General features: G+C 39.4%; 1 protein-coding gene across 1 annotated transcript in view; it reads right to left on the bottom strand.

Annotated features, from left to right (window-relative positions):
• The window catches only part of LOC122788613 (WD repeat containing planar cell polarity effector), a 2,136,001-nt gene that overhangs the window by 1,394,830 nt on the left and 723,771 nt on the right, over positions 1-17,400 (bottom strand). The window lies entirely within an intron of this gene.

The raw sequence follows: 17,400 nt of genomic DNA on the forward strand, positions 1-17,400 counted from the left end.
TTCCACTTAAGATAGCAGCTATGAGGAGTGCCACTCAGTCAGTTCATACCTAGTGGTCACTTTTATTACAAAAGTTTTGTAATAAGAAAAAAAATTGTTATGGGAATTTTAGAGGTATGCGCCTATTCAGGAAAATAGCCAAAAGCTGAAGAAGACAACATGCAAATTAAAAAGACTGGTGAAGAGCCATAGATAACAGTATGAAAACATTTTTACAAATTTTTATAGTCATTAGACAAACTATAAGGCTTTTTTTCAAACATATCAGTTAGTTTAAGGGTAACTGTTATGGTGACATACAAATCACAGTGAATGTTACTCTGTGATAACAGACCCAAATAGTGCTGCAAGCCATCCAATTAATTCTGTTTTTGTTCATTCATCAATATTTTCAAATGGTGCAATGGAAATAGATGACGGTTAGACATCCTGCCAACTTATTTCACCAGACTCAGTTGAGATGGTTGTGAAAGCTATAAAGATCAATGTAGTGGCAGGTCCAGGGTATCTGAATACGTACTTTCTTTTGAAAATGTTACCTAAAATATTGCAATATCTATCTGTTTCAGGATACATTAAGTAATGGCTTTGTGCCTTATATCAAAAGTTATGTTCTTACCATAACATTCCATCTGTGTTGTCCATTTTCATTCATCCTCAACACATGGGATTTAGATCCGACTCGGCCACTATTTCAGCTTGTGGAAGCCTAAAAACTTGAGCTCCTCCCTACCCACAATGCCCTTATCCCCATTCCTCTCAGATAATCCATATTGCTTGATACAAAGGAATAAGAAGAAGAAATAGGAAACATACAAATTGCCATCACTGGAATTCAGCACTTTAGGAACATGATGTGCTGAATATGTCCTCATATACATGCTTCTTTTCTTACAGGAGAGGAGGTAGGAGGGTGGGGAGTTGAAGATGAATGAAAATAGACAACACAGATGGAACATTATGGTAAGAACATAACTTCTTTATCTGATGGTGCCAATTTTCCTTCATCCTCAACATATGGGACAGAGTCCCTAGCTACCTCAGCCCTGGGTGGACCCTAAGGAAGGAAGTTCCTGAGAACGGCCAAACCAAAGGCCGCTCTTCCCCTTGAGACCAAATCCAATTTGTAGTGACAGATAAAGTTATGTGGATTTGACCAAGTAGTAGCTGCACCAATATTCATGGAAGCTCTAGATAGGAATACAGTGGAAGTCACCACAGATCCAGTAGAATCAGCCTTGAGCTGTCTCTGGAGGGGAATATTCAATTTTTTGTATACAAAGGAAATACATTCTGATAGCCATCTGGCTATGGATACTTTAGTGACAGCTTGTCCTAACCTATGGTATGCAAAGGAAATAAACAGTTGGTCTGATTTCCTTAAACGCTTTATAGGGTGTAAGTAAAAATGTAACTGCCTGTGCACATCAAGTGAATGTAGCAAGTATTCTCCTTTGTTATTGAAATTTGGAAAGAATACAGGAAGGTTAATGGTCTGATTAATACTGGATTCTAATACCACCTTAGATAGAAAGGAAGTATTGGTACGGAGGGTAACCCTATCCTTATGAAAGACTAAGTAAGACAGATTCGAAGATAACGCTTGAAGTTCTAATATTCTTCTGGCTGAAGTTATAGCAACCAGGAAAGGTGTCTTCCTGTATAGAAATTTTAAATCACATTTGGTTGCAGATTCAAAAGGAGCCTGCATCAGGGTTTGCAATACTAAACTTAGGTCCCATGGGGGAACAGGGTCTTTCAAAGGGGGTCTGAGCAAAAGAGTACCCTTTAAAAATACTTTACAAACTTTCTGAAGAAGCCACAGAATTCTGGACTCCCACAAGGAAATTTGAAATTGCTGTTAGCTGATCTTTAATCACAGATGAACTTGCTCCTTTATTAAACAAACCAGCTAGAAAATCAAGGACTGTGTGAATTGGAGCTGCAAAGGGTTCTATGTGATTCTGCTCTGCCGAATAAACAAACAAACCATTTCCATTTGCTTTTGTACAATTTTCTGGTGGATGGTTTATGGGACGATAATAAAATGGAACAGACCGAGAAATAAAGCATAGGTTGCCTGGCCAATAATGGAATTGGAGAAAGCATGCGGATAGTATGAGGTTTTAAATGTTTGGGTGAATCAGTCCTATTTGATGAGACAGAAGGTCTGGAGTCAGATCCAGAATACAAGGTGGAGACAGAAGATGAGGCCAAAGAAAGGAGAACCACACTTGTCAAGGCCAGTAAGGTGAAATGAGGATGACTCTGCTCTTAGGTGTATAACAGACCATGGGACCAGTCATGGAGAATAACATCCCTTGGTGAATCCCCTATCAGGGGGACAAGGGCAAAGAAGATGCTGCACTTGTTGTTTTGGGGGAAATGCAAAGAGATTGCAGCAAGGCTGACCCCACTGATGGAAAATCATCTCCGACACCTTGTGACTGAGTGACCACTCATGAGGTAACAGGATGGACCTGCTCAGTTTGTCTGCTATTGCATTGGACTTCCTCAGAATATGCATTGCCACCAGAAAGCAATTGGAGGCTATCGCAACATTCTGAGGGCTTCTCGACATAGGGGGGTAAGACCCGTTTCCCCCTTGTTTGTTGATACACCAAACAACTGACATATTGTCTGTTTGAATTACAATTGCCCCGAGAGGGAGATAGTCTTGGAGTGCTTGCAACACAAAAAGCACCACTCTCATCTCTAGAACATTCATATGCAGATTGGCTTCTTCGGAAGGCCAAGTGCCTTGAACTGTCATCCTCAGATAATGTACCCCACCCCATCCAATCTAAGAAGTGTCTTTGGTCACAATGGCCTTGGGCTGAGGAAGTATGAATGGTCGACCTTGTTGAGGCTGGCAAGACTGCTTTCACCATGAAAGGTAACTCTTGCATATTTGGATCACTGCCATCTTTATGGACATAGGGTGACTGAAAAAAGACTACTGTACTTGTAACATCCATTGTAAAACCCTCATGTGATACCTTGCCAGTGACACTAGGGTTATGGCTGCAACCACCAAACCTAGAGCCTGCAGAACCTTTCTGGCTGAAGTCTTCATAGTGAAGATGATCCTTTGGACTTGGTTTCTGATGGTCTGTACCCATGATAATGGAAGGGACACAACCATGGACTGCGTGTTGAAGATTGTGCCTATAAATTCCAGCTTCTGGCTGTGTTGCAAGCACAATTTTTTGAGATTTATGGTAATTCCAAGAAATAAGCATGTTCTTAGTACCTGGTTTCTTGCTTGTACCAACTGATGCCTAGTTGGGGCAATGATGAGCCAGTTGTCCAAATATGGGAGCACCCAGATTCCCCACAGCCTTAGATGTACTGCCACCATTGCCATGCATTTGGTAAACACCCTGGGAGCTGTGGTGAGACCAAAGGGAAGTCTCTGAATTGATAGTGACTGGCTCCCACTCAGAAATGCAAGAACCTCCTGGACAGTCTGTTCATTTTTATGTGATAGTATGCATCCTGGAGGTTTACAGAGCACATCCATTCATCCTTTCCAGAAAGGGTAGAATGAACTGTACCCATGACTATCTGGAACATGATGTGCATGACCGACTTGTTTAGCACACTGAGATCCAAAATTGGTCTCCCTTCCCATATAAAAGTACCTTGAGTAAGTTCTGGATCCTATTTGGTCTGTTGGGACCTCTTGGATGACTCTTTTTGCGAGCAACTGCTGAATTTGCTGAGTTGCCGGCTCGCTCTGACTGGGTGGAACATCAGAGATCTTTGAAATCGGTGGTGGCAGACAGAAAAAGGGTATGGTATATCCTCTGGTAATAATTCTCCGCATTCAAATGTCATTTGTTATGTTTAGCCAGGCCATTTGGTGCAAGAAAAGTCGACATCCGACTGCCTCCAGAGGAAAACAATCTGGTCCTCCTTTCAGGAGAGCTGATAGGGCCTGTTAAAGAAACCATCTCTAGACCCTGTATTCTGTAGGCCTCCTCTGCCAGGAGGGCATCTTCTGCCATTATCATTTACCCCTCTGACTCTGGGAGAACCAGTTCCACGTGTGTCTTGGAATGGACCTTGAGATTTCTTGAACCACATCTTATGACCTCCCCATTGATTCCTTGAAAATGTTCATTGGAGAGGTTGAAAAATGTACTCCAATGGCATACAAGGTCTTTCCATCTTTTTCATACCTGGAAAGTGTGTCTTTCAGAGTGGGTCCAAAAAGTGAAGATCTGTCAAATGGAGTGTTGATGAAGGAAGATTTGAAAGGCTCCGCTGGATTCAATGATGGTGAGTAGACCATCCGAGGGAGGGATTTCAGATCCAAGGACTTTGGATTAGAAAAAGTCTGCGTCTTGGGATCCAGGGATACTATCTTTGTCAGATCTGAAGATTTTGAGGAATCAGTGAAGTCAGATCTGACCTCAGCACTTTCCTCTTAGGTTCCAAAGAGGATGAAGCCTCAGCTGATCTAGACCTCTTTGTATGGTCCCTCAGCTTTGAGGAAGTCGACAGTTGGACTCCAAAGATGGCCTGAGAGAAGTTGGAGGGTAATCAACTTATTATTCCTCTCTGTGAGAGCTCTAGGATTAAAGGCCTCACAGATGTCACACTGCTTATTTAAATGTTCATGTCCCAACCAGTAGACACATAAGGAATGCCCATCCGAAAAGGACATTTTGTGTCCGCTTTTAGCACACTTCTTAAATCCTTTGTCTGAAATGTTTCTACAGGGAGAGAGTGTGAACAAAGAAGTGATCGCAGATACCATTTTTCTACAGGGAGAGACTGTAACAAAGAAGTGATTTACAGATACCAACAGTACTGTCAGTCACGGACTGTCATACACACACACACACACACACACACACACACACACACACACACACACACACACACTAGAGATACAAAGTTTATTACAAGGGCAGGAGAAAGATTTATGAGTTTGTAAGATAACTCAGATAGATAGATTTTTTTTTTAGACCGGCAAACAAGATCTGAGGGGAATGCGGACAAGGGCATTGTGGGTAGGGAGGAGCATGATACTTTGTAGGCTTCCGCGAGCTGAAATAGTGGCTGATTCGGATCAAAGTCCCATATGTTGAGGATGAATGAGAACTGGTAACATCAGATATTTTTTATTTTATTTATTTACTCTTTGTTGACAAAATTAATCCCACAAGGCCAGTGTCTTCTTTTCAAGGGACACCAAAGTTGATGTTCACACTGATTTGACCAGGGTACTAGGGAACATCCTGAATCTTTTTTTCAATAACTGCCATGGGGCCTTTTATATCAACCTGAGCTACCACCAATTCAGGCATATGGGACCTCAGGTTAACAGCTCATCTAAAAGATGGCACGTTTAGGAGTGCAGCACCCCCCTTATGCTGCACTTCAGTGTCACTATTAGAAAATTAATCCAAGTACCTAGTGTGGGAATCCACAGCCTTCTGATCTTCCAGCACAAAATGTGAGTGTGCTATCTGTTGAGCCGCTGACACTGCTGTACCGACAAAGGTAACTGCTATCCCAGCACCTAAAGGTAATAATTCTACTTCTGTTACTGTTATCTAGTACAAGCATTATTGGAAAGGTACATGAGAGGACCATCTTCACTAGTTTAGGTACTGCTAGATAGTTAATTGATCTGGTTTACATCAGGCCAATCTTGTTTAAACAACCAAAAAGAGTTCCATTTGGATGTGGTTCACTAAGTTGAATACAATCTGCCAGCAGATATCATATACTTTAATTTGTCAGAGACTTTTGACTCTCTGCCACATTGGAAGATACCGAAAAGTGAAGAAATCATTAAACTTTGATGATCCAATAATAGTATGGGTAGCAACCTGGTTGTGCAATAGAAGATGGAGGGTGAAAGTCAGTGGTAAATACTATGAGGAAGTAATTGTCAACATTCAAGTGCCGCAGATGCCTATATTGGGGCCTTTTTTGTTAAACTTGTTCATGCCTACTTCTCCCTTCACAGAAATGTCTGGTCTGCTAAATATGCAAATGATGTTAAAAATGAGACTGTGGTAAGAAACCTAAATGACAACGCTCTTGTGCAGAAACACACACACAGCTTATATAATTGGTCTGTAACTAATAAGGTAGTATTTATGTAATGTCCTAAATTTAGGAAAACCTAACCACATGTTTCCCTACACAACAGATCATATAAACATTAATGCAGTACTGTCTGTCTGGATCTTGGTACAACAGAGGATAACAAGTTTAGGTTTAGTGGATGCGAGTCACTGCTGTGGAATCACGAAAAACATCTTTACAAAAATCAGAATCAGAGACAATGTGCTGATCTCCCCCATATATTGCTCTCATTAGATCCCAAACTGAATAATGGGAGGGGGGTCTCATTATAACAAAACGTGTGTAAAAAGGTTGGAGAAAGTTCAAAGGACATTTACAAGGCAGATAAAAGGCCTTTGTTGAAAGTATTATATAGACAGATTAAAGGCTCTAAAGCTTTGCTCTGTGGCATAGAGAATAATGACAGGAAATGCTATTATTGTATTTAAGTGTCATAATGAAGATAGTTTGCCATCTATCTACAGTATAAATTTCAATTACCGTAATGTGAACACAAGGAACAAAAATCTCATTGACAACTTATGGGCAGTATCCCCTTTAATAAAAACACTACTTTTGTGTACAGGGGAGGTATTTTGGAACTCATTGGCATTAAATTTAACATCCGCACCCATTGTAGATATACTTAAGAAGGAGCTGGATTGGTGGGTTGGCAATCTTGCTTTTGAAACAAAGTTGTTAGGTGGTAAATTCCATGGTGGCCATTTACATGGCGTAGAGTTACCTTAACCATAATGCTGAACACTGAACATTAATACTGAAACATGAATAATGTTATTTAACCACTGAGTCAACATATTTGTTTATCTTAAATTTGTTTGTTAAAGTGTAAATATATATACAATCACAATGACTGGCACGTATGTGATAATTATTAATATCAGGTAGTTGATAATAATCCAAAACAGGAATCCAGGCACCTCGAAGCTGGAAATAATCCAATAATCCAAGTTATAGTTTAAAAACCTTTTAATGTGAGTGTTTTTGTTCACATAAATAAAATGAACTTCTTCAGACAAATAAAAGGCATTCAAAAATTCATTTAAATACATTTCCTGATTCATGACATCACAAACCCACCCTAAAAAGTCATGTGATTATCAAGTCATATGATCAAAAAATTCACGATTCATTCACATATTATTATTCTTATTTGATGTAAAAAATGTGTGTGTATATAAATACATACATATATATATATATATATATATATATATATATATATATATATATATATATATGTGTGTGTGTAAATATGTTAAAATATTAACATATAAACAGGAATAAACACCATAAATATCAGACCACAAACTAATCTCACTGGATATTCACATCCCGACCACACCCCCTGCCCAGAAAACCACAGTGAAAAACTTCTAAAGCAAATTTCACACTCCTCAAAACCGAGGTGGAATCCTTCAAAGTCCCCGGGCCTGTGGAAAATACGATTCCTTTATAAACGCATTCTATGAACACCTTCAGGAATGCATGGATCATGTAATCCCAAATAAAACCAAGACCCAATCCTCCAAAGGCAGGCGTCCTGTCTGGTGGACCCCAGCCATAAACAAATTATACAATAGAAGGAGGAAGCTACTACATGATAGAGCAAAATCCGAAAAAGGGAAGGCATCTCTGATCAGTATTAGCAAAAAACTACGGGCACTCATAAAATCGTCTAAGGCCAGCTTCAAGAGAAAAATTGCACAGGACACTATGGATAATCACAAGGCTTTCTTTAGTTATGTTAGGAACCTGGGTAGGAATTCCCAGATATGCTCAGAATTAGTCCAAAATGACACAAAACACACCGAACCCACAGACATTGCCAACATTCTAGCTGACAGGTTCAGCGCAAACTTCTCCCCCCCCCCTGCCCACCAAAAGGGCAAATATTTATCCCAGCAGAGTGCTGCCCCCCTGACATCTCAGATGCTCAGGTAAGAGCCGTCCTTTCCAAAGCAAAAAACACAGCATCAATGGGACCAGACGGTGTCCCGGGCTGTGTCCTACATGAACTCCAAGAAGAGCTAAACCCAAACATAAAACTACTGTTCAATCTCAGCCTTACTACAGGATATGTACCCAAAGAGTGGCGTACAGCAACAGTGGTCCCTCTCCACAAAGGTGGTGCCTCAATGGATCCTGGAAACTATCGCCCCATAAGCCTGACTAGCCTGGTCTGCAAAGCTATGGAAAGGATCATCATGGGCCTCATTAATAAAGATATTGGGGACCTACAAACACTGGATCCTACTCAGTTCACCTTTGTTAGGGGAAGATCCTGCCTCTTAAACCTGGTTGATTTCTTTGAAACAGTCACCAAGGCCATTGACGAGGGGAAGGTGGTCCACATAGCCTACCTGGACCTCGCAAAGCCTTCGATACAATACCCCACTCGGGCATTATAGATAAGTTCACCAGCTTAAATATAAACCACTATGTCACTAGATGGGTTGCAAACTGGCTCAAGGACAGAACCCACATGGTTAGAATTGTTGGAGCCATGTCAGACTCCAAACCAGTTACAAGTGGCGTCCCACAAGGCTCAGTCCTGGGACCTCTCTTGTTCGGTATATATTTCTCGGAGGTACAGGCCAACACGGAAGGACTGTGGCTGACCAAGTTCGCAGATGACTGCAAACTAGGCACCATAATCGACTCTGCAGATGACATAAGCATCCTACAAAAGGGCCTCATAGAAACAGACAACTGGTGCCAGAGCCATGGCCTCAAGCTAAACATCAAAAAGTGTATAGTCATCCCCTTTGGCAAAAACAAAGTGCCCACAAATTACCACATAGGTGGTAATCCATTAAGTACGGAAGAAGTAATTATGGAACTGGGGACCCAAGTTGATAGCAATCTCTCATTTGACAACCACGTGGCCAAAGTGGTTAGAAAAACATTTTATATAGCCCACCTAATCATGAAGGGATTCACATCTAGATCAGGGGAGGTCATCGTGCCTCTTTACTCATCCCTCATCAGGCCCATAATTGAGTACAATGCCCCTTTTGGGACGTACCTTACAAGACACCTGCAGCAACTGGAAAGACCCCAAAAGAGGATCAAAGGGCTTAAACAGATGCCATATGCTGCCCGGTTAAAGAAACTCCAGCTCTACTAAGTGGCATATTGCCTGCTCAGAGGTGATCTGTGCCTGACGTATAAATCCTTGTCCAGCCCGTAATTAATGGACATGCTGCACCTCAGAAAATCCAAATCCCATCGAGCTACGTGCTCGAGAGACTTGAACCTCAGCACTGAAACAAATAGGACATGCTGGAGGGACAGATTCATAACCCAGAGGCTCCCTTCCCTCTGGAATAAAATCCCAGTCCAGGTTAGGCAGAGTCCCTCATTGACTCTCTTCAAGAGGAATCTTGATGAGTGGATGGGAGACCATAGGTTTACCCCGGGTATCACTTCTGTGTCACTGTTAGACAGAGGCACAGTATACTAACCTCGAAAAAGGGCATAACAAAATTCATTTAAAATGGGTGGCGAAAGCCAAACACACTCTGGCTAGGCTTATAAATGCCCTAGGGCAGATAGCTTAGTATGAACCTATGAACCTATGATAGGTGCACAGAAATTGATACACTTAATGAGCAATTATTATGATGAAAAATTAGGGAGTCTAGACAGATGGTTAAAATGCAAACATCTGGTTGGAGTTGAGTTAATATAACCATTTGAAACATCTTACCAAGAATGAAGATATATACGGTCTGGCAGCCCTGATAAGGAAGCACTGAGTGTAATGCTTTGTATGATGGGGATTGAAGGAAGTTGTGTTAACTAATGAAGGGGTGAACAGAGAGTTGTTTAGAGCAATTGTGCTAAATTTGCCTTAACTTCCAATGTCAAAAAAGGAAAGACAGCACAAAAATTAAACATTTGTTCCAGTGCTGATAGCTTTTCATATATATGAATTAAGAAAAAAAAGTATGTGACAATTGTCTCTCTTCTTATTTTTCCTGTTAAGTAGACAACAATGGCATAATAGACTGGCAAGTTGGGTGCTTTGAATGACTTGAGAGCAAACATGAGTGAAAAGATAATGATATGCCAGTGTTAAGTACTGTAGTGTTCTACTGATGAGAGTTACTTGCAGTCATTATGGAGTTCACAGATAGACCTTTCACAATAAGAAAAAAATGGTAAAGGGGATCTTGGAAGAAGTACCACAGCTTACAGGAAATGAGTGAAATGTTTGCAGCATTATACTAATGTCAACAAATCAGTTATGCTCATCTCTGTACTGATAAACAACCTTGAGGAATTTGGATAGAAGCATGTGCCATACATATTATCATCATAACAGGATAAGTTCAACCAGAAAAACAGTAGTGGAATTAAAATATTTAAAATCAGGTGTACCAGTGTATTTAGCACAAACACAAAAAAATTCTTTCCATTTTAATTTATCAAAATACATCCATTTGTTTGGGCAGTAACAGGAAAGATTAACAAAATACTCCATATGTACAACTACAAGTAAGTTTATAAGCCTATGCTATATTTATAAAAGATGTGCAATTAAGGGGACATATGCAAGACATAATGACAATGAAAAAAGACAAATATGACCTGTTTAAATGAAGAATTATAACATTTGTTTGATTAGTTGTAGACAGAGTGATTTGTAAATATATTTTTGTAATGTAATGTTGTCAAGATCAATACAGATGACAATTTTTAAAAAAAACGTTTGAATTGCCATCTACCAGTACCTGTAGGTCTTTGACTATGGTGTCATTCTTCGAGTTGGATCATTTACTCTGTAATCACAATTTACGTCATTTTTATTATGTCTCATGATGCTACATTTACTGATGTTAAAAGCAAGGCTATAACTACTGCACCAGGTGTACATTTTCTGTAGAGCATCTTGCAGAACTTTAACATATTTACTTCAGTAAAAGATGCTGATCAGCTTGCATTTGGTAGTATATCTGATCATTCATAGCCAATTTCCCAACTGCGGTGGTGGTGATGCGGTAGCGTTGTCGCCTCACAGTAAGATGTTGTGCCGTTCGATTCTCAGCTAGAGTGTCTTCTGTCTGGAGACATGCATGAATGGGCGTACCTTCGTTGAAGGTTGTGCATCAGGGCTGGCAACTCGGCACGTAAATATCTACTGCCAATCATTAGCGGACCGGAGTTCCACTGTGGCAACCCCTAACCGGGAAAAGCCGAAAGACACAATAACAACATCTGAGAAGAACAGTCCAGAAAGTACTGGCCACAGTATGCAATCCTATAGGACACCACTGGTGATCATGCTGGAACAGACAGGTAACCCATGATACTCACCTTTTTGTCATGCTGCATAATCATCATTTTACCCATTTAATTGCATATGAATGGATACTTATTGATATTAATGTGTCAAGTATGAGACAGTGTTGAAAGTTTTAGCCAGGAAAAGGTACACAGCCTATATCATCCTTCATCACGTGCTGTTGTTACCTCTTCAAAGAAAACCACAGGGTTCAAAAGATAAACTCATCCCTTGGCATACACATACTGTTCCATAGCTAACATAAGTAAGCCCCCTGCATCATTCTGCATAAGCCTCATTGTATCTCTCCCTTTTATTATATATGTAAAAGTGATCAGGCTGATGGTTCTTAAATTGTGTGGCACTGGTGTAAGCCCACCCACATTTCTGAGAACTAGTACATTGTAGCTTGTCATCACAGGTAGTCTGGGACAGACATATCCAAATGTTAACATTTACTTAACATGACTAACAAGGGGTTAATCAAGATTTCCTTGACTCTGCGTAGGAAACCACCAGAAAAAATGTCTGTTCCGTGGAACATAAGCTTTTAAGTTTATTTGTGGTAATAGTTTTCATGTCTATGGTTACATAAGGCATCTCTCTCCTCATCTCTATAGCACTGTGACCTAATATTTCTGAAGTATGCTTAGAATTTTTCTTCAAGGATATTTTCCAAACCCTCTGGCTCGGTGATCATGTCACTTTTTTTTTACTAATGTGTTACATACATAAAACTTCCCTGTTAATTTTCTGATGCCGTTAAAAAGTACCTTATTACTGCTTTCACCTGAGACCAAGTAAGTTAATAGTTGGAGATGGAAGATTTGATAAGATAACTAACTAGTTTCTGTACTTTATTTAATCTAGTTTTTTTTTGACTAAGGCAATTTTTGAAACCTAAGTACTTCCTTTTTCTTGTTGCATATCTTACTAATTTAGTGATTATTTTAACTTTTTTTTTTCATATTTGACTGAATATTTGTGTCTTGTTGGTATGTGTTCATTAATGCAGATGGTAATTATATCAACAGAACCCACTGGCAGTATTTGGAGTAGACAAATTTCAGTCATTGAGGAGACTCTCTCAATCCATTTTCATATGTATGTCATTTACTGCATCACAGTAATATTAGCAATGTCTTAGAAGGATCATTTATTTATGACTCAGCTTGATTTTACATTTTGGTTAATGATAATAGCAACAAGATCTGTGTTAAAAACAGAGGGTGTAGCCATGGTTGTGGACCACAGCAATTCATTATCACAGACTTTTACATACTGGAGTTCAGTAAGGAAACCCTCAAGCCCTGTAGAGGACATAGATGCAGTGCAACAGTTTCCTTTATTATATGCAATATCACTGAAGCTGATTATTCTATGAATAATTTTGAAACCTGAATTTATTGGCTTCTGGCTTTTAGGTATTTTTTCACAAAGACTGAGACACTGCCAACTGTCCCTTCAGATCTACAACAATGAAATGAGGTAAATAGTGGAATTTGTGATATACGTTTCCCAGCTCAAACTATATTAATGGTACAAATATCACTATCACCAAAGCAGAGAAAAATCTTCTAAATTAAATCACTTTGTTGTTGAAGCGTATTTCATTTACCAAAACCACACCTGAACTATAATTTTTTTATGTTATCTATTTTCCTTTCTTTTTGCATTGGAATTTGAAGAGGCCTTAAAAATACAGTAAAGAGGCAGAAATTATCCTGTTCAGGACAGTACTCACCAGGGAGAGCTGTCCAGCCATCAGAGGTAAAGTACTCTGGCTGGATGCAGATCTCACTCGAGACTGACAGGTATCAGATTCCCTGAATGAATACCAATTTTTTACATGATATTTTGATGCCATTTAAGGTGATGGGAGGTTTCATCTAAGCAGATGCATTCTCCCATACTTGCAGCGATGTTTAATAATCTCGCCATATCCTGTTGCATATTCAAAATGGAGGACCCTCTTATATTTTTCACTCCAGTATGAACAATGACCCTAACAATTAGCCTTAACCATTTTAACCTGTTTGGCATGCCTAACATTTGCCCAAGGCTGGCACAATACTGTCACAAACTCCTTACAAAGTCCAGTGAGGTACATGACTGTATGTACCTGTTTTAAACACCACAGAGTCACCAATTACAAAGAAGTTTTTTGAGATATCAGGTCATCATATCTGCCTTTTTGGGGTTTAAGTCCACCTTGGTACATTTTTAAGCCCAAGTATTTTGTTGTCATGGATTCTTTCCATTTTCCAAGCCAGATCTAACATTCAAATGCATCACTCATAACACATCTGTGCACAGTAACACTGGATGGAGACTTCCTGAATCACCAAGTTTAACAACAGTCATAGAAGAAGCAATAATAACTTAAAATTTAAAGTAACACCTAACAAAATGTAGCCTGAATAGCCATTATAATCCATATAACTTAAAACTCAGTCATGCCTAAACTATTCTTATGCCCAAAGTCAAAGCACATTTTCCAAAAAAAATAAGCACTGTCATATTGAACTCATTTACAGTCACTAGCCAAACACAGAATGATCTTCGTCACTAGAAAAAAGTTTGGTGTTAAATAAAGAATGGGTCTGATCAAGTATAAATGTTACTTATTCTGTACATTATGCCCTGGGTCCAGTTTAAACAAATGTCAAGAACAGAAGTAAACAAATCCCTACAGCTGTGTCTCTGTATCTTAAGTCTTTATTCACCTCTCCTCTGTACAACATTTTAAGCTCAATAAAGACACTGCATTGTTATTTTCCATGATACTTCATATTTGTTTCACAGATTTTGTGTCCATGTCTCGTTCACTGTTATTTGTTTTTTGTTGCCATTTTTAATTCACATTTTGCCCCAGAGTCTGCCAAGCTTCAAACTTCCCCAGTCAAACTAAAATTTGCAGAGTTTTCAGTAGGATCGTCATCCAGACAGTCACGAGGGTTCCTTGTGGCCTCACCAGTATCCCAGCAATGGCAACATTTTTTTGTTTTACAACCTAACTCTTCTTTGGGTGGGAGGATGTACAAACTGTACCATTGCAGGAGACACTATACCTTTCTGTGCAAGTGCATGCCCTTGTGCAGTTGATGATGGAGGCTACTACTAATTATTGGTATAGTGAGCTACACCCGCATGCTCAATCCTCCCTGCCAGCTCTATTATGTGCCAAGCTGCTAATCTAACTGGGGTCATCTGGGTCAAAGTCAAGGTTTTATCCATCTATGGACTGGGCTCACTGGGCTCACTGTTATCTCTGCTAACCAAGAACCACCTCTGTACATCCTCTGTTGTACAAAAATCTTCTGTCCATCCAGCAAGTTTACTCAGAGATGGCCTGGGTAAGAAGCATAAACTATCAAGCCCACTTTCTGATATTTATTTCCAGTCACTGCTCAACCAATGGCTCCATAAGTTAGGAACTTCTAATGCAATCTTATATTGGAAAATGACTTCCAAAGCAACAGTAAGTCTTCCCAATATAACTACCAAGGGTCGCTTGTCATTGGATACTAGCTTAGGTAAGTCTTGGTCACACAAACTACCAGATCACCTTCACTCTGAGTTTTCACTACAAATTTCTTTCACTGATGAAAGGCCTTTTGTGAGGACCTCAATGGGGCACTTGTAGGATCTTTGGGGTTACATGTTGTGACATTACAGTGTCATACTATGACAATGCTGTCAGAGATTACAGATGATCAAGACGTATTTTATATATTAGTCAGCAATGTCAGACATTACTCATACTTTTTGTTCAGAAAATGGCATGCTGATATAAAACATTAACTTTAAAATTTTTAAAACATGTCATTGACTTTAGTCTTTTATCCCCCCCCCCACCATTATTTTTGGCTTTGTTTACATTTCTTGCTTAAATATTTTGAGAGGTAAACAATTACTACTCCTATTAAAGCACAGCACATTTGGATACCACTGTTAGTTTTAGTTATTTGTTGTTACTGTTTGTCCATCACATGCTGCTCTTTAATGATAGTAGTAAAGGAAAAGAATACTTAACAATATTGGTATTTCTAGGGATGTAAGTGAAATTGGCATATGCACTTTTTGACCATGACTTACACATGATCCAGCTGTTCTCCATTATAGCTATGGAAAAAAAGGTCACTGCACAAGTGCTTAGTGCTTAGATCCAAGGTCTTGAAGATCAGCATGTAGCAAAGGAAGGGAGGGAGGGAGGGAGATATGAACTGAACAGTCACACAGTAATAAGTTTGGAACCTGTTATTAGAAGGAGAAAAATTCATTAAAGTGTTGTTAGAGTGCCAATGTGACTAAAGTGGTGTGAAAATAAAGAGACTCTTTAAACTATGTTCTGTGCAGCAACTAAAGAACCACTGTCATATCAAGCACTGAACTAACCCTGTGGACCTTAGATACAACGGCACCGCCAGAACAGGATCACTGTTGTCTGATATACTATGCTAGCCCATCAGAAATAAATTCACTGGAACAAGACATCGACTGATGCAAAGTCTCAAACAGCTACTGCTTATACAAGAAGGGGTCTTCTCTCCCAAGGAAACTACCACTGGCTCTATATCCAAAGGAGGACAGAAGCCATAGGTTAGTCACCAAAGAAAGAAACATTCCAGTGAAATATTCAACCCCTGGACATCAAGTGAACCAGTGGTCACCCAACTAAAGGCTCAAACAAAGGCACCATGAAAATCTTTTAATGATAACAGAGTCTCAGGACTAAGGTAACTTTAGAAGATATGGCCCTTTAAATGCCCTACTTAACCCAGTGCTCGAGTACAAAACAATAATTATTTCCCAGTTATCAAGAAAAGAAGTATCATCAATGTTAACACCAGCTATGGTGATACCTGACACTGACCTAGGACCTAGTGAAGCTGATGCAACACTGTAGTGCTAAAGTCTAAGAATTACTACATGAAGCTGTCATGACCTAGACAACACTACAGCTCCCCAGAGCTTCAATCAGCCTTACTAATTGGTTAGGAATGCTACAGCAAAGGATATGGAGTCCAGATCACTACCATCCTTCCAGACGTGCAGACACTCCAGCAATTTTTGGTCCACTGAGGTGATGGAGGTCAAAGAAAGAAGGAAGGAAGCCTTATCAGAATGTCTTTAATGCCTATAATTTCTTTGCTAAGTAAACCAGCACTGTCATCATTATCTCACAGCTCTGCAAATGCACCGCATTGTAAGTAGCAAGGTGTGAAGGCATCAGATATTATTTCAAAATGAGGATATCTTCCAAGACAATTCCAAGGATTTGACATCCTCAAACTCTTCAATACTGGCAGTGTTATCAAAATAGCTAGGGGCTGTCCCAGTGGTTATCAGCTAGCTGTCATGTGTCTATTCTCTGTCCTTATAGTACCGCCCTGTTTCTTAAATACTACGTGGTTCTCTGAGGTGTGCAAATCCAAAAAGAAGCAGGAATAAGAGTGCTCTATATTGGAGTTATATCCAGGGCAGGAAAAATAGGAAGTATTTTGGTCTGACAGGGAAATCAAGTTCTGACAAAGATAACAATATATATGGGGACTGCTTACTTCTTTAAAGGCCTAGGACTTGCCATTTTAGCCAGAAAAATAACAGTAATAATAAAAAGATAGCATCACTGAGAAAATAAACTACAATAATTCTTTCACATGTAACACAAAAGTAAAAAAGTAGGCCATTTATTGGTGAAGACAAAGATGAAAAAAGCAAATACTGAAGAAGAGCAAACGAATGGATTAACAAGAGAAGACAGACTGACAAATTTTATTTTGTAAGAAAAGATGACATAACTAAAATTCTTTGATCAGTTTCAAGGGAAAAGGACAATGGACTAGCGCAGTTCCTGCCACAAGTCAAGCAGGAGTGTTGAAATTGTCACAAACTACTACTGTTTGCTTTTCCTGCTCAGTCTTCATGGGACCTTTGTACCTTTGATATTTTATACAGATGTGACAAATGGTGAACAATGCAGTTAAGATTTTTATTTT

This window comes from Protopterus annectens, chromosome 1.part2 (assembly GCF_019279795.1).
Source record: "Protopterus annectens isolate FY-2018-M chromosome 1.part2, PAN1.0, whole genome shotgun sequence".
Classification (NCBI taxonomy): domain Eukaryota; kingdom Metazoa; phylum Chordata; order Ceratodontiformes; family Protopteridae; genus Protopterus; species Protopterus annectens.